Source organism: Triticum aestivum, chromosome 5D, assembly GCF_018294505.1.
Source record: "Triticum aestivum cultivar Chinese Spring chromosome 5D, IWGSC CS RefSeq v2.1, whole genome shotgun sequence".
NCBI classification, from domain to species: Eukaryota; Viridiplantae; Streptophyta; class Magnoliopsida; order Poales; family Poaceae; genus Triticum; species Triticum aestivum.
This window is the reverse complement of record NC_057808.1, coordinates 25783007-25801276: the sequence shown is the minus strand read 5'-3', so window position 1 is coordinate 25801276 and position 18270 is coordinate 25783007. Positions and strand designations below refer to the sequence as shown.

The window sequence follows — 18270 nt, the reverse complement described above, 5'->3', positions numbered from 1 at the left end:
ATGGCCATAGATCCATGGTGACGGGAAGTTTAATATTTTCCCTGAAGGAAATAACTATCTATGTATACAAAAGCAAAAAAACATTAGTAGCACCTAAGCAAGTCAGTGGCTGCAAGGCATCAGCTAACCCACAAAAGAATATCCATAGCAATGGTGTAAGAGTTCAGTTTAACATGCGAAGAACAATCTATTGAACAATGGTGCAAGAGTTCATTTAACATGCAAAGAAAAATCTATCGAACGATGGCATAAGGCCAGCATAATACCTAACAGGTTGTAGTTCTCACAAAAAACACTTCATTATTAATTTGATGCTTCAATTTTCTCTTGACTCTCTCACATTACCAAAATGATGACTTGGAGGAGCTAAAACTACTAAAACTCTTATACCTATGAAAATAGCGCCGCACGAAGGCGAGTCAGCAGCAGTAAGGAAAAATAGGGCAGCAGCAGTGTAGCGATGCACTCTTCCAGCCTCCCTTGCTCTTTCATAATTTCAAGGTGACCTCCTTTGTTGTCCCTCCCAAGCCGCACCACACACACATGCTGATCTGTATCTTGAGGTGTAAAAATGGATCAGAACACACACACACACATCTCTGGTGTTAAACAAATTATTTCTTTCATCTGAGTACCTTTATCTAATCAAATAACCTAGAATTACAAAAAATACCCTGCTATTCTAGTAAATAAAGAACCTTCATCTAATAAAAAAATCTCCTTCCTACAGATAGTAGGTACGAACCATCGAACCTAGGAACCAACGAACTATCCGAGGACTAACCATGAAATGCTTCATCATGAACATCGGATCCACGAGGCTGGAGGTGCTCGTGAGCAGTGTGTGCACCTACCTGCACTACAAAAAAAATACACTTCCGTGATGATACGTGTTTGTCACAGTAGGTTGCGTTTTCTGTCATGCATGTACATCCATGACGATTTTATGACAGAATCAAGATGGTCATACCTGTGCTATCGTAGAAGTGTTCCATGACATTACCAATATTATCATCACGGAAGTGTCCACTTCCATGACGATAAATCGCGCGTCACAGAAGTGCTTTCGTCAAGAGTGACCGACACGTGGCATCCACCGTAACGGAATGCCGTTAAGCTATCGGGTCCAGTTTTGGATCCGATAACCCGTTAACAGCCCCGACCAATGGGGATTTTCCACCTGTAAAATCATCATTGGCTGGAGGAAACACGTGTCGGCTCACTGATACGTCTCCAACGTATCTATAATTTTTTATTGTTCCATGCTATTATATATTTTGTTTTGGATGTTTAATGGGCTTTATTATACACTTTTATATCATTTTTGGGACTAACCTATTAACCCAAGGCCCAGTGCAAATTGCTGTTTTTTTTTTTGCCTATTTCAGTGTTTCGCAGAAAAGGAATATCAAACGGAATCCAAACGGAATGAAACCTTCAGGAACGTGATTTTTGGAACAAACGTGATCCAAAGGACTTGGAGTGGACGTCAAGAAACAACCGAGGAGGCCACAAGGCAGGGAGGCATGCCTGCCCCCCTGGGTGCGCCCCCCACCCTCGTGGGCCCCTCGTGGCTCTCCTGACCGACATCCTTTGCCTATATATACTCATATACCCTGAAACCAACCAGGAGCACCACGAAACCCTATTTCCACCGCCGCAACCTTTTGTACCCGTGAGATCCCATCTTGGGGCCTATTCCGGCGCTCTGCCGGAGGGGGCATTGATCACGGAGGGCTTTTACATCAACAGCATAGCCTCTCCGATGATGTGTGAGTAGTTTACCTCAGACCTTCGGGTCCATAGTTATTAGCTAGATGGCTTCTTCTCTCTCTTTGGATCTCAATACAAAGTTCTCCTCGATCTTCTTGGAGATCTATTCGATGTAACTCTTTTTGTGGTGTGTTTGTCGAGATCCGTTGAATTGTGGGTTTATGATCAAGATTATCTATGAACAATATTTGAATCTCCTCTAAATTCTTTTATGTATGATTGGTTATCTTTGCAAGTCTCTTCGAATTATCAGTTTGGTTTGGCCTACTAGATTGATCTTTCTTGCAATGGGAGAAGTGCTTAGCTTTGGGTTCAATCTTGCGTTGCTCGATCCCAGTGACAGAAGGGGAAACGACATGTATTGAATTGTTGCCATCGAGGATAAAAAGATGGGGTTTATATCATATTGCTTGAGTTTATCCCTCTACATCATGTCATCTTACCTAATGCGGTACTCTGTTCTTATGAACTTAATACTCTAGATGCATGCTAGACAGCGGTCGATGTGTGGAGTAATAGTAGTAGATGCAGGCAGGAGTCGGTCTACTTGTCACGGACGATGCCTATATACATGATCATGCCTAGATATTCTCATAACTATGTTAAATTCTATCAATTGCTCGATAGTAATTTGTTCACCCACCGTAATACTTATGCTATCTTGAGAGAAGCCACTAGTGAAACCTATGGCCCCTGGGTCTATTTTCCATCATATTAATCTCCCGACAACTAGCTATTTCTATCACCGTTTATTTTGCAACCTTTACTTTTATTCTTTATCATAAAAATACCAAAAATTTATCTTATCATCTCTATCAGATCTCACTTCTGCAAGTGGCCGTGAAGGGATTGACAACCCCTTTATCGCGTTGGTTGCAAGGTTCTTATTTGTTTGTGTCGGTACGAGGGACTTTCGTGTGGCCTCCTACTGGATTGATACCTTGGTTCTCAAAAACTGAGGGAAATACTTATGCTACTTTGCTGCATCACGCTTTCCTCTTCAAGGGAAAACCAACGCATGCTCAAGAGGTAGCAAGAAGGATTTCTGGCGCCGTTGCCGGGGAGGCTTACACCAAGTCAAGTCAAGATTTGATCTCCCGTCAATGAGCCATTTCTAGCGCCATTACCGGGGAGTCTACGCACAAGTCAAGACATACCAAGTACCCATCACAAACTCTTATCCCTCGCATTACATTATTTGCCATTTGCCTCTCGTTTTCCTCTCCCCCACTTCACCCTTGCCGTTTTATTCACCCTATCTTTCCGTTTTCCTCTTTCTTTCGCTTGCTTCTTGTGTGTTTGTGTATTGGATTGCTTGCTTGTCACGATGGCTCAAGATAATACTAAATTGTGTGACTTCTCCAATACCAACAATAATGATTTTCTTAGCACTCTGATTGCTCCTAATACAGTGCTGAATCTTATGAAATTAATGCTGCTTTGTTGAATCTTGTCATGAAAGATCAACTATCTGGCCTTCCTAGTGAAGATGCCACTACACATCTAAACAACTTTGTTGATTTGTGTGATATGCAAAAGAAGAAAGATGTGGATAATGATATCGTTAAATTGAAGCTATTTCCTTTTTCTCTTAGAGATCGCGCTGAAACTTGGTTTTCGTCTTTGCCTAAAAATAGTATTGATTATTGGAATAAGTGCAAAGATGCATTTATCTCTAAGTATTTTCCTCCCGCTAAGATCATCTCTTTTAGAAATGATATTATGAATTTTAAGCAACTTGATCATGAACATGTTGCACAATCTTGGGAGAGGATGAAATTAATGATACGTAATTGCCCTATGCATGGTTTGAATTTATGGATGATTATACAAAAAAATTATACCGGATTGAATTTTGCTTCTAGAAATCTTTTTGATTCGGCCGCGGGAGGCACTTTTATGGAAATCACTCTAGGAGAAGCTACTAAACTCCTATATAATATTATGGTTAATTATTCTCAATGGCACACCGAAAGATCTACTAGTAAAAAGGTGCATATGATAGGAGAAATTAATGTCTTGAGTGGAAAGATGGATGAACTTATGAAATTGTTTGCTAATAAGAATGTTGTTGGGGAACGTAGCAGAAATTCAAAATTTTCTACGCATCACCAAGATCAATCTATGGAGTAATCTAGCAACGAGGGGAAGGGGAGTGCATCTACATTCCATTGTAGATCGCTATGCGAAAGCGTTGCAAGAACGCGGATGAAGGAGTCGTACTCGTAGCGATTCAGATCGCGGTTGATTCCGATCTAAGCACCGAAGAACGGTGCCTCCGCGTTCAACACACGTGCAGCCCGGTGACGTCTCCCACGCCTTGATCCAGCAAGGAGAGAGGGAGAGATTGGGGAAGACTCCGTCCAGCAGCAGCACGACGGCGTGGTGGTGATGGAGGAGCGTGGCAATCCTGCAGGGCTTCGCCAAGCACCGCGGGAGAGGAGGAGGACATGGAAGAGGGGGAGGGCTGCGCCAGAAGTTGGGTTGCTGCTGCCCTCCCACCCCCCACATATATATAGGGGAAAGGGAGAGGGGGGCCGACCCCCTCAGATCCAATCTGAGGAGGGGGCGGCGGCCAGGGGGGTTGCCTTGCCCCCCAAGGCAAGGGGGGCGCCTCCCCTTAGGGTTCCCCCAAACCCCCAGGCGCATGGGCCCTGGGAGGGAAGGCGCCCAGCCCACTAAGGGGCTGGTCCCTCTCCACATACAGCCCATAGGGCCCTCCGGGGCTGGTGGCCCCTCCCGGTGGACCCCCGGAACCCTCCGGTGGTCCCGGTACATTACCGGTGACGCCCGAAACTCTTCCGGTGGCCAAAGCGGGACTTCCCATATATAAATCTTTACCTCCGGACCATCCCGGAACTCCTCGTGACGTCCGGGATCTCATCCGGGACTCCGAACAACATTCAGTAACCACGTATATCTATTCCCCATAACCCTAGCGTCATCGAACCTTAAGTGTGTAGACCCTACGGGTTCAGGAACCATGCAGACATGACCGAGACGTTCTCCGGCCAATAACCAACAGCGGGATCTGGATACCCATGTTGGCTCCCACATGTTCCACGATGATCTCATCGGATGAACCATGATGTCGGGGATTCAATCAATCCCGTATACAATTCCCTTTGTCTACCGGTATGGTACTTGCCCGAGATTCGATCGTCGGTATCCCGATACCTTGTTCAATCTCGTTACCGGCAAGTCTCTTTACTCGTTCCGTAACACATCATCCCGTGATCAACTCCTTGGTCACATTGCGCACATTATGATGATGTCCTACCGAGTGGGCCCAGAGATACCTCTCCGTTTACACAGAGTGACAAATCCCAGTCTCGATTCGTGCCAACCCAACAGACACTTTCGGAGATACCTGTAGTGCACCTTTATAGCCACCCAATTACGTTGTGACGTTTGGTACACCCAAAGCATTCCTACGGTATCCGGAGTTGCACAATCTCATGGTCTAAGGAAATGATACTTGACATTAGAAAAGCTCTTAGCAAACGAACTACACGATCTTGTGCTAGGCTTAGGATTGGGTCTTGTCCATCACATCATTCTCCTAATGATGTGATCCCGTTATCAACGACATCCAATGTCCATGGTCAGGAAACCGTAACCATCTATTGATCAACGAGCTAGTCAACTAGAGGCTTACTAGGGACATGGTGTTGTCTATGTATCCACACATGTATCTGAGTTTCCTATCAATACAATTCTAGCATGGATAATAAACGATTATCATGAACAAGGAAATATAATAATAACCAATTTATTATTGCCTCAAGGGCATATTTCCAACAAATGTTTCTTCTGATCCTAATGATATGCCTTTGTCTACTTTGATTGAGAATAATAATGAATCTATGGATGTGAATTTTGTTGGTAGGAATAATTTTGTTAACAACGCGTATAGAGGAAACTTTAATCCTAGACCGTTCCCTAGTATTCCCTCTAATAATTATAGTAATTCCTACAACAATTTTTATGGAAATTTTAATAAGATGCCGTCTGATTTTGAGACTAGTGTTAAGGATTTTATGAAGTCCCAAAAGAATTTCAATGCTTTGCTTGGAGAAAAATTGCTTAAGGTTGATGAGTTGGCTAGGAACGTGGATAGAATTTCTCTTGATGTCGATTCTTTGAAACTTAGATCTATTCCACCTAAGCCTGATATTAATGAGTCTCTCAAAGCCATGAGAATTTCCATTGATAAGTGCAAAGAAAGAACCGCTAGGATGCGTGCTAAAAAAGATTGCTTTGTTAAAGCGTGTTCTTCTAGTTTTCATGATAATAGGGATGAAGATCTAAAAGTTATTGATGTGTCCCCTATTAAATCTTTGTTTTGCAATATGAATCTTAATAATGATGGGACTGGAGATGAGTCCATTTCAGTTAAAAGGCGTCCCAATGATTCGGAGTTTTTAGATCTTGATACAAAAATTGGTAAAAGTGGGATTGAAGAGGTCAAAACTTTACATAGCAATGAACCCACTATTTTGGATTTCAAGGAATTTAATTATGATAATTGTTCTTTAATAGATTGTATTTCCTTGTTGCAATCCGTGTTAAATTCTCCTCATGCTTATAGTCAAAATAAAGCTTTTACTAAACATATCGTTGATGCTTTAATGCAATCTTATGAAGAAAAGCTTGAATTGGAAGTTTCTATCCCTAGAAAAATTTATGATGAGTGGGAACCTACTATAAAAATGAAAACTAAAGATCATGAATGCTATGCTTTGTGTGATTTGGGTTCTAGTGTTTCCACGATTCCAAAAACTTTGTGTGATATGTTAGGTTTCCGTGAATTTGATGATTGTTCTTTAAACTTGCACCTTGCGGATTCCACCATTAAGAAACCTATGGGAAGAATTAATGATGTTCTTATTGTTGAAAATAGGAACTATGTGCCCGTAGATTTCATTGTTCTTGATATAGATTGCAATTCTTCATGTCCTATTATTCTTGGTAGACCTTTCCTTAGAATGATTGGTGCAATTATTGATAAGAAAGAAGGGAATATTAGATTCCAATTTCCGTTAAGGAAAGGCATGGAACACTTTCCTAGAAAGAAGATAAAATTACCTTATGAATCTATTATGAGAGCCGAGCCACTTATGTATTGCATGCCAAAGATGGAAATACCTAGATCTATCCTTGTCTTTACGCCTAGCTAGGGGTGTTAAACGATAGCGCTTGTTGGGAGGCAACCCAATTTTATTTTTGTTCCTTGCTTTTTGTTCCTGTTTAGTAATAAATATTTTATCTAGCCTCTGGTTAGATTTGTTTTTATGTTCTAATTAGTGGTTGTGCCAAGTAGAATCTTTGGGAAGACTTGGGTGAAGTTTATATGGTCTTGCTGTAAAAAAACAGAAACTTTAGCGCTCACAAGATTAGCTACAACTTTTTACTGGAGAGTGATTTTAAGTTGATTATTTTTTCAGATGGTTAATAGACAAATTCCTCACGTCCAGCAATTTATTTTAGAATTTTTGGAGTTCCAGAAGTATGAGTTTCATACAGATTACTACAGACTGTTCTGTTTTTGACAGATTCTGTTTTTCGCGTGTTGTTTGCTTATTTTGATGAATCTATGGCTAGTAATGGAATTTATGAACCACAGAGAAGTTGGAATACAGTAGGTTTAACACCAATATAAATAAAGAATGAGTTCATTACAGTACCTTGAAGTGGTGTTTTCTTTTCTTTCGCTAACGGAGCTCACGAGATTTTCTGTTAAGTTTTGTGTTGTGAAGTTTTCAAGTTTTGGGTAAAGAATTGATGGATTATGGAACAAGGAGTGGCAAGAGCCTAAGCTTGGGGATGCCCAAGGTATCCCAAGTTACAATCCAAGGACAACCAAAAGCCTAACACTACTACAAATACTGGCATTAACGACGGTGCCCAAACACTCTTGGTCGTTGAATACCCGAGTGGAATCCCCCCGTGGTGGAAACCAATCTACGTAATACATTCAACAACCACGGGTCTGCCCGTCGCTAGGTGAGCGGTCGTTACTGTTATGGGGTTTGCATGCACGTGGTCAACTCTAACAAACTCCCTCTCCTTGTGTTCAAAAAGAAAAAAAAACTCTTCTCTCCTTTATCTCTCCCCTGCAAACATCCCAACTAATGTTGGCGGGTTCTCCAAATATTGGCGGTAAATCTCTCCAGCCCCAACTAATCTAATCTGCTCCTAATCCTATTAGTTAGTCCTCGCGATCCTCATTTTTGCACAACATCCCGATGGAAGCCTGCATGGTCGTTCATGCCCATCCATCTCCGTCCGGCGCCTCTGCTGAACCACACAATTCTCCCGGCCACCGCGACTCCTCGCCAGAATGAGATGCACTTGATGGAGCAAGCGGATTCCGTGGTTGAGTTTACTCACCATACTAAGGATCAAGAGGTACATAACTTAATCATTAATTCTCCTCTAGATTCAATATAGTCCGATGATGTGTGAGTAGTTTACCTCAGACCTTCGGGTCCATAGTTATTAGCTAGATGGCTTCTTCTCTCTCTTTGGATCTCAATACAAAGTTCTCCTCGATCTTCTAGGAGATCTATTCGATGTAACTCTTTTTGCGGTGTGTTTGTCGAGATCCGATAAATTGTGGGTTTATGATCAAGATTATCTATGAACAATATTTGAATCTCCTCTGCATTCTTTTATGTATGATTGGTTATCTTTGCAAGTCTTTCGAATTATCAGTTTGGTTTGGCCTGCTAGATTGATCTTTCTTGCAATGGGAGAAGTGCTTAGCTTTGGGTTCAATCTTGCGTTGCTCGATCCCAGTGACAGAAGGGGAAACGACATGTATTGAATTGTTGCCATCGTGGATAAAAAGATGGGGTTTATATCATATTGCTTGAGTTTATCCCTCTACATCATGTTATCTTACCTAATGCGTTACTCTGTTCTTATGAACTTAATACTCTAGATGCATGCTGGACAGCGGTCGATGTGTGGAGTAATAGTAGTAGATGCAGGCAGGAGTCGGTCTACTTGTCACGGACGATGCCTATATACATGATCATGCCTAGATATTCTCATAACTATGTTAAATTCTATCAATTGCTCGACAGTAATTTGTTCACCCACCGTAATACTTATGCTATCTTGAGAGAAGCCACTAGTGAAACCTATGGCCCCCGGGTCTATTTTCCATCATATTAATCTCCCGACAACTAGCTATTTCTGTCACCGTTTATTTTGCAATCTTTACTTTTATTCTTTATCATAAAAATACCAAAAATATTATCTTATCATCTCTATCAGATCTCACTTTTGCAAGTGGCCGTGAAGAGATTGACAACCCCTTTATCGCGTTGGTTGCAAGGTTCTTATTTGTTTGTGTAGGTACGAGGGACTTGCGTGTGGCCTCCTACTGGATTGATACCTTGGTTCTTAAAAATTGAGGGAAATACTTACGCTACTTTGCTGCATCACCCTTTCCTCTTCAAGGGAAAACCAACGCATGCTCAAGAGGTAGCACTCACCGTTGGGACAGATGTCATCCACTTATTGGACCCAAGGCGCCTATGATACGTCGACACGTGGCACGACCCAACAGAAGCCCATTCCTGTGAAAAGGCCGGCCGTTTGACTTGGTCAAAAGGTGGCGGGCCGGCCCACGAAAAGCCTGTTAACGGCATGTTCACATATAGCCCATTTACAGCCCGCTAACTCACGGACCGTTACGGCCTACCGGAATTAGGCCCAGTAGCGTCATCTGGGCCGTCCAATATGATTCTAGCCCGTTGTAACTTCCGGGCCATGTATGGCCCATGACGTATTTCGGCCCATATGAGTCCCTTTGTAACTCTTGGCCCATTAATGGCACGTGGTGAAACCGGCCCGTAATGAACAATGTATCGCTTTATACCCATTAGCGGCCCATTATTCCATTGGGTCGTTTCCAGCCCGTGTTACCTTTTGGCCTTCTCAGGGCCCATTTATTCTTGCGCTCATTTCCAGCATTCGGTTACTTATGGCCCGTTACTGGCATTTTCTGCTTGTGGGCCAAATTCAGCCCATGGATACAGTCGGCCCGTTTCTGGCCCGTTAATTTGTTGGGCCATTTTCATAGCATAATCAAATACGGCCTATTAACGGCCCGTTATGGTCAGCCCATAAAACGTACGATTTCCACTCTAGCCCGTTTACGGCCACTTATACGGCCCGTACAAGGCCCATAGATGAGACGGCCTGTAGAAGGCCCATGGATCCGACGGCCCATAGAAGGCCCATAGATCCGACGGCCCATAGAAGGCCCATGGATCCGATAGCTGATAGAAGGCCCATGGATCCGACAGCCCATAAAAGGCCCACGAATCCGACGGCCATAGAAGGCCATGGATCGTCCGTCCCGTAGATGGCCCATGGATCGTACGACCCGTGGAGGGCCATGGTCATTACAACGTTTGGGCGAGTTGGCCCCCGTTCGAACGATATAGCATATTCAAAGAATTATCCTACCCTATACTATCACCTCTAAAAAACATACACTATACAATAAAGAGACTAAGGCATAGAAACCTAGAATAATCCTACACTATACAATAAAGAAATTACAGCCGATTATACCCACTAGGCATTATGGTTCGGCACCAGTGATAATAAAGCATACACAAACAGAAAATTACATACACTGGGCAAATACAGCTCATACATCATGGACGCGCATCAACATAACTTACCATTTGAACTATAATCTCTTCAGAAAATAGGATTGGCCGGATTCAGTTAGCATAAATTTCAGTCTGCAAAATCTCCAATTCCTTCGTTGTTACCTCAGTATCTTGTTTCATTTTTTGACTCCTGCATCTAATACCTGCATGTCCAGTCTCAGCTTGTTGATTGTACGTTGATAATCATGTACACATTGTCTTGCCACCTCTAGTTGATACTCGAGAACATCAGCGCATTCCAATTCCAATCCATAATCATTCGGTAACGGCCATGCCGCACTGCTCGCGGATCTTTGTGTTGATGTCACTTCATCCTGAAATGTTTTTGTAAGTACACATGACTAGGGCAAAAATATAGTTACAGTGAAGCGAGCAAGACAGACTATTTTGTACATAGCAAAACAGGACTAACAATAATGTTACACGTCATGAAGCATAACCAGGTGATATTTTAAAAATTATAAAAAAGGTAGTCTGTGCAGCCTGCATACAGAAATCTCTCTTAGCTCACCAGAGGAGCATGATGTTGGGGCCCAATCCAAAACACAGACAAGTTACAAATTTAGACAGCACTTTGCATAGAAGTAAGCAAGCAGTTGGCCATTCTGTAGCTCAATTAAAGTCTTAGGGAGCATAATGAACAGCAGAGGGTTTCATACAAACATACTACAGCAAGCATATTCGGCAAGGTGGACGCCGCTGGCAGTGAATGGGCTCTGGTACGCCGGTGGATGAGCAGTCTAGGGTTTCGAGAGGGGAGGGGAGAAAGGCCGATGAAGTACGTACGGCGTGATGTAAGATGCTCTGGTGCTGTTGAGTTAGTCGTTTTTGCGGGAGGGGGAGAGGAAATGGGGGTGCCGTGTAGTTGGGGGAACCGGAAGTTACCAAAGCAGCCCCGACCTATTATGTAGATGCGGGCGGTATTGTAACTGTTGGTATCCATGCACCAAGGACAAAAAGGGAGTTTCGCATGCTAAAGACTAAGGTGGCAGAAATTTTAGAAGGAGGCAGGAGATTTTGCCGCCCACGGGATCGTTCGTATCCAGTTTCAACTAATTTTGGACCGTGCTAGCGGGAAGGCCATGCGAGACTGTGTACACGGGGCACGCGTCAGCAGTTAATAACTGGTGTGAAGTCCACCCCAGAAAAAAGACAATAACTCGGGACGATGCGCCGATAACTTGGACGTTCACACGGGCGCGGCCAATCGTACGGGTGTAGTGGCGCGTTCAAAAAAAAGGAATCAAACGCTCAACCTATGTATTTCTCGTGTAAATAGATAATTTAGTGCAATTGGTTATTTACTTTAAACATAATGCATTGACGTGTTAGTGTAGAGGCGCACAAAAAGAAATGGATATTGTAGTCCGCTACTTAAAAGTGTTACCTCATATGATTACATAGCCTCCATTTCATAAATTGCGTACCCGTTGAATTCATATATGAACTAGTTGTGTGACCCACGCATTTGTGCGGCTAGCTTCTTTCTTTAGAGGCTAACATCTTTTGTTCATATCTTCATGTATATTATATTGTACGTATAAAATTTAATTTTCCAATTTGGTTTTGTTTGTTATTATAAATGTTATAATAATTTATTCATCAATTTAGATTTTTTTGGACTTCATTTGTGAACAAAATTTCTATCCGGGTCTGTCATGTATTTCAGCGGTATTGTTTGACAATATGATTTTTGATTAAGGCACTGTAAATATTGGTTAAAATATTGTTAATGAAAATTAGTTAAATAATAATTACCCGATAAACTGTTAAGGTACTGTAAAGATGAAATTTACCCATTTTGTTAAAAAAAACTCACCTATAGTTTAAGGTATATTGATTTTAGTCTTGGTGCGATGAAAGCACTGTGGCTTGCCTTTGTGTTCTCACCATATCATATATACATTAATTTTCAAGTTCTAATGGTTATTTTTTCATAGTTTATATTAGTTCACATTGAATTATTACTTGTTGGTCATTTGTCCCTTTCCATCAATTTTATATATGCTTGTGGCATGCTTTTTGTTTCATTATAGGTTGTAGAAAGTCCACCACACTCGTCCTTAATATTTTTCGTACTCTCTTACAATAGTAACACGTCGTCATTTATCCACCCATTCATTCTAAAATTATGTCATGCATGTGGCGTACGCAATGCTTATACATATATAAACTTTTTCTTTCTTCCTAGTATATGACCTTGCCTATTTAAGCTACTAGTAGACTGCCCGTGCGTTGTCACGGGCTTTTAAAATATTTTTCTTAAGTTGTATAAGTTTAATTTCACATGTAGAGATAAGATAGCATGGGAATGTCGGTGCCTTGCCACGTGCCACAAAAATATTTTTCTGGAATTATGTAAACATAATGCATGTCAAATTTCACATGTAGAAACAAGATAGCACGGGCACAATTGGGTATTTATTATAGTCCAATTCACTTGCAATGTAAATTGATAAAAAATGATAAATTAATGATGTGTACATATAGAGCAATGATCCAACTAAAATTCTATTACAAATTAATATCTAGTTGTTGCGCTTAAGAAATTTTTGCACAGTTCTTTTACGGAAAGATATACAGAACGATGTGTTCTCGTTCATGGACATATACAAAGGGGTTACAACTTGCATTCCTAGAGCTGGTGACACAATTATTCTATGGAACAATATTTGGATCGATGATGAAATAAACTTGACCTTATGCTTGTATGCTTGGAAAGAGCCTTTCCTATCATCTTTTTGGTCATATGGCTCTAGTAATGAGACCCACCTCACCTTACTTCCCCACGGACCGCCAAGGAGGAGTCCCTCGCCAGTCCCTCGCCAACCGCCCCGCTCTCCTCCTTAATACAACCCCACCCTTGTTCTTGCCGATCTGCCACCGCCACCAAGTGGGACGTGTGTGCCACCCCTGATGCCCTAAGCCAAGAAGGCAGATCCGATGTCTCTTGAGTCATTGCCATATTACATACAGTTGAATGTCATGCATTACCACAAACAAAAATATGATGACAGAGGGACTATTATTCTCCTGAATCTGATACACCACCAAGCCTAACAAAGCAATAGAGTGCACCAAACTCAAAGCTGTTTGTATAAGCAGATTGTCAGATAATTTTGAGGGGTTCGCGGACGAGCAAATTAAAGCAACATATGCATGTCATATAAACACATTATCAAATAAACACCATTGCATTCTGAAAGAAAATGCCGTGGTACTTACTACTCTTCCAAACTTATTTCTTGATGGAAATACATATATATCGGTGAATACAAATCATCTTTATTTTAATCCATATACATTTATTAGCTCTGCGAACATGATCTTTAGATTTGCAGGAGAGAACCTGAGGATGTTACTTTTTGGTAGTACACATGCCATTGCAAACCTAGCTAGATCCCTTCTCTCCAATTAATGCCATCTGAATTAATCCACGGATCCGTTTCCATCGTGTGTCATTAGGAGGTCCCTTGAACAAGCAAAAGCACAATACATAACATTTGCATTGCATCTGTTTTCCAAAACGACCATGAGTATAATAAAAGGATAAAATATGTCTAAAGTCCAAACTCTAGAGTATGATATATTCCGCTTCTTGTATAGGGTTGGAGTTGAGTACCTCTGTATTACCAAGGGGGCAGAAGAGTGCCTCCTCACCATAATTTCCTTGTTGGTAAGCTTCATTTCCTTCGAGACAATCCTTTTTCTTAAAAATAGCACAACAAAAACAACCAGTTCTTAAACATGGTCTATGCTTTCAGATTTCCTCGCTTTGCATTGCATCTGTTTTCCAAAACGACCATGAGTATAATAAAAGGATAAAATATGTCTAAAGTCCAAACTCTAGAGTATGATATATTCCGCTTCTTGGATAGGGTTGGAGTTGAGTACCTCTGTATTACCAAGGGGGCAGAAGAGTGCTCCTCACCATAATTTCCTTGTTGGTAAGCTTCATTTCCTTCGAGACAATCCTTTTTCTTAAAAATAGCACAACAAAAACAACCAGTTCTTAAACATGGTCTATGCTTTCAGATTTCCTCGCTGGGTTCCAATACTGATTTTTCAGCTTCTTCTTGAGTGTCCACGTTTGCTTCTAATCAAAAGAATATGCTGCATTAGTGTACGAATTTCAATAGCAGTTTCGTCAGGTATCATGACATCTTGTAATTTGTGATTCTAACAATTACTGTCTTACAGTGAAAATACATTTCTATGTTGAAAGAACTTCTCTCAATTCGATCATACCAATATTTTAGCTGATGCCATTACAAGAAAAATTAGCTGCAAGCAGAACCTGAGATACTGAGTAGAGATACTTGTGAGCTAATCTATTTTTTCAGTTAATTTAATAAAACTGATTTAACGGACCATAAAGTCTAGAGTCTCAAATCTCTGAACTCGAATAATAATAGCGACATAGTATTGTGGTTGTATCAGAAAGGTAACTTACACATCATACCCTTCTTTCTCTTTGTGGTCATGTAACCAGACATATATTAGGATGAAACACTCCAATATACCGCGGAATGGCAGCAAGAACACAGCAGTGAACCTTTGTTTCAACAAGAAGATGGAACTTTGTGAAAGGATGGTTTAACTTCAGAAAGTTAGGCAAAATAACAAACGTTACAGTGGCACTCACAGAAGCCAGCCCATGCCAAGTCCACAACACAGAAGGCGCCACACTCTCATGGTTTAGTGCACCATTGACGATCATTTGTTCCTCTTTTAAAAAGCCAATTTGTACTGTTTTAGCCAACATTGTGTGGTCATATAAATCACTAAAGCTATTATAGTATATGAAAACATCAGAATATAGCATAGAATTCGTGTGGACTTCTGTAACAGAAAAGAGGGATGGATCAGCAGATGTGCTATTCCATTTTCTTGGACAATAACTGCTCAACTTCTACAAACACACACCAACTTCCCCATTTCATGCTTTCCGAGATTTTTCTTATCCTCTTCCTCGCTGCTGTGTCATGCTTGGTCCTCATAGACGAGGATTCAGAGAGAAAAGCAACAACATATTGAGCATCGTAAATATGGCTCAGTTGTGAGCGCAACCTGGCCAATTTCTTGAGAGGAAATTGACAAGCTTGTTACCCAGTATCTAACAAATAGATGCAGTTACCTACACCATTCTTTTACTCAAAGATGGATACATTTTTAATTATGGGGAGCACCTTGTGCAAAACCAACGGAACTTTTGAACAGTATAAAATACATCATTAATGGTGATATCTCTCCAGAAAGTAAGTTAGTAATGTAGAAGTGCATAATTTTTGAGATCCTAATACACGGTTGCTTTAAAAATCATGACTGCACAAAGTTATCTTTCATTCCGATAATAATTCAGTAATTTATGCAGAAATGAGCAAATGTGAATATATGTTATGAACAATTAAGAGTGTTAGCTACGCCATCGATCTGTGGAACAGTACAAAAAATCGCAGTACCATACTTTGATCTAATGGTCGTCCTAAATGCTGCACGAAAATACGTATTTGCTAAGTAAGATGATTCAGGAGGTAAGTTCACACGGGTTGAATGCAGAAGATTGATTTCAAAAAAGTGCGATAAAAATAGTAGGATGATGAGATGTCTTCGGTGCCTACAGTTTACATCACAGTTGTTTGCAAGCACGAAAATGATAAACAACAATGTATGGCTATGATTAATCAATAACTGTGAAGGAACGTGCAGGCCACCATCATCCATGAATGCATCAGTCCAAGTCAGAGGAAATTGAATGGTTGGCAATGTACCTGGTTCTGTCATTGATGATGCCATGGAGCTAGACGCTGGTCAGCTTGTGCGCACCCTTGTCGTTGTGCCACAGGGCACAGCGCCTCACCACATGTCCTCGGTCCTCCTATAGTCAATCGGATGCATCGCACCTGCACCAACACACTCCATTTCATCCAACCGAAACACATCAAAGCTAGCAAATCACTGACAAATCCACATAGCCAGTTAGCCACAACCCACAACACTACTACTCAAAGTGGATACCATTGTACAAACAATGGGGTGAGATGTATAATTCGCTGTAACTCATCTTCTTGTCGTTTGAGAGAGCCCGAAGAACACAGCAAGCTACAGGATATTAGTGAGAATCTTGGGTTCTTTTCAAGAGGCCACCACCAGATACCATTACAGACCTCTCCCTCTCACATGTGGCACATTCATCTGCTTCCTCTCTCGCTGTACCAGAACGCCCCTGGGTACCATTCCACGTTGCCACTGGTCCCCTCTATTTCCGGCAGCCGCCACCGCTAGCAGACATAGAGAGGAGAGTGCAGGGCATCCCTGGGAGAGAGATGAGAGGATACTGTGAGAGGTGAGATGTCAGGCCGGAGTCATCGCCAGAGACAGGTGAGATGCGATTCGAGAGGATTGGCCGATTGGGTACGGAAGGGTGAGATCTAAGAAGATGGAGAACCTGATGATGGAGGATCAGGGCATCTGAGGGAGGCCTGACCTAGACGACGGCAAAGATCTAAGAAGATGTAGTACCCGATCTCGGCCGCCTCCGCAAGTATCGCTCCTCCTCTGTCTTCTCGCTTGGCAGCTTCACGGCAGGCATCTTCCTCCTCTGCGCACTCGTCCCTGTTCTCTTACTCCTCTCGCCCCCTCGGCATGTCAGGAGCACGAGATGAGGTGGGACATCGTAATAAGGTAAACAAAATCGGCGTGGACGGGATGAAGGACGAACCAAAATGAACCGGACGGGGCAGGGGGTGGACGAGGAGTCGGGATGGCCGTGACTGGAGCAGGTGGCTCGGCATCCTCGCCCACGGCCAGATCCGCCGTCGGAGATGATGGGTCGTCCGTGCCGTGACCTCGATCCGCCAGCAGGACGATGCAGATAGGAAGTGTGGCGGCGTCCTACGGCCGAGGACGGCGGTGAAGGCAAGGAAGCAGCCGGGGGTGACGGGGGTGCGGCTGCGTTTGGCGGGGCGATGACCGGCGAGCAGCCGGAGATGAGAGGCGGCGCTAGGGTTAGACGAGAGGGAGAGTTTTTTTTTTTAAGTAAGAGCATCTCCAACAGGCGCCGAACGTGCCGCGCGCAAAAAACTGGTTTGCGGCGCGCCCATCGCCTGATTTAGCCGGCGCGCAGCGCTGGCTCCAACAGCCGCGTAAAAATGCAGCGCGCGCCGGCCGCTCCAGCAGCGCGCGCTCATCCACAAACTAGATGATACATCGGAAGCATAGATAAAATAAACTAAATAGATTGCATAGATAAAAACGATACAAAGGTATTTTACATCGGAAGCATAGATTGCATAGATAAAAATGACAAACGATAAAAACTAGATAGATTGCATAGATAAACTACTCCAAGTCGCTACCATCATCACCATTATCATCCTCGCCGGTGTCGTCCGAGGTATCGAGCCATATGTCCAACCAACAATCATCGTCTGCCGTGAAGATCGACCTCCCACCTGTTGCAACGATATCGGACTGCGCATTCGTCAATGCCTTCCGTCGACGCCTGTCCAACCGCTCCTCGCGGCGCCTTGCCCAGTAGACTTGCTCGTAGGCGACGTCCTCCGGGTGGCGCCGGCGCCACTCCGCCATGACCCGCTCGTCCTCCTGGGCGACGAGGAGGCGGCGCTGCCGCTCAGCGTGCTCCGCACGGTCTTGTGCCGTGTTAAGACGAGACGCCGGGGCGACGTCCAGCGCCTGCTGGAGCGTGTAGACGTCCTGGAAATTCATCTGCCCGCGCGGCCTGCCTAGGCGCCACGCCGCCGCGTCGTACGCGCGGGCGGCCTCGCGCGTCGTCCCGTAG

General features: G+C 42.9%; 1 long non-coding RNA gene across 19 annotated transcripts; it reads right to left on the bottom strand.

Moving 5' to 3' along the window:
- Positions 1-12917: 12917 nt before the first annotated feature.
- Positions 12918-17556, bottom strand: LOC123119192 (uncharacterized). Of its 19 annotated transcripts, none has more exons than XR_006458523.1 (8): positions 16918-17554; positions 16241-16784; positions 15115-15197; positions 14923-15024; positions 14364-14565; positions 14092-14255; positions 13819-13983; positions 12918-13390 (listed from the first exon to the last, which is right to left on the bottom strand). It is a non-coding gene; the product is annotated as an uncharacterized lncRNA (long non-coding RNA). The 19 variants fall into 19 exon arrangements; XR_006458525.1 differs by having other exon boundaries at positions 13819-13941; XR_006458527.1 differs by having other exon boundaries at positions 12918-13382; positions 13819-13941.
- Positions 17557-18270: the final 714 nt, after the last annotated feature.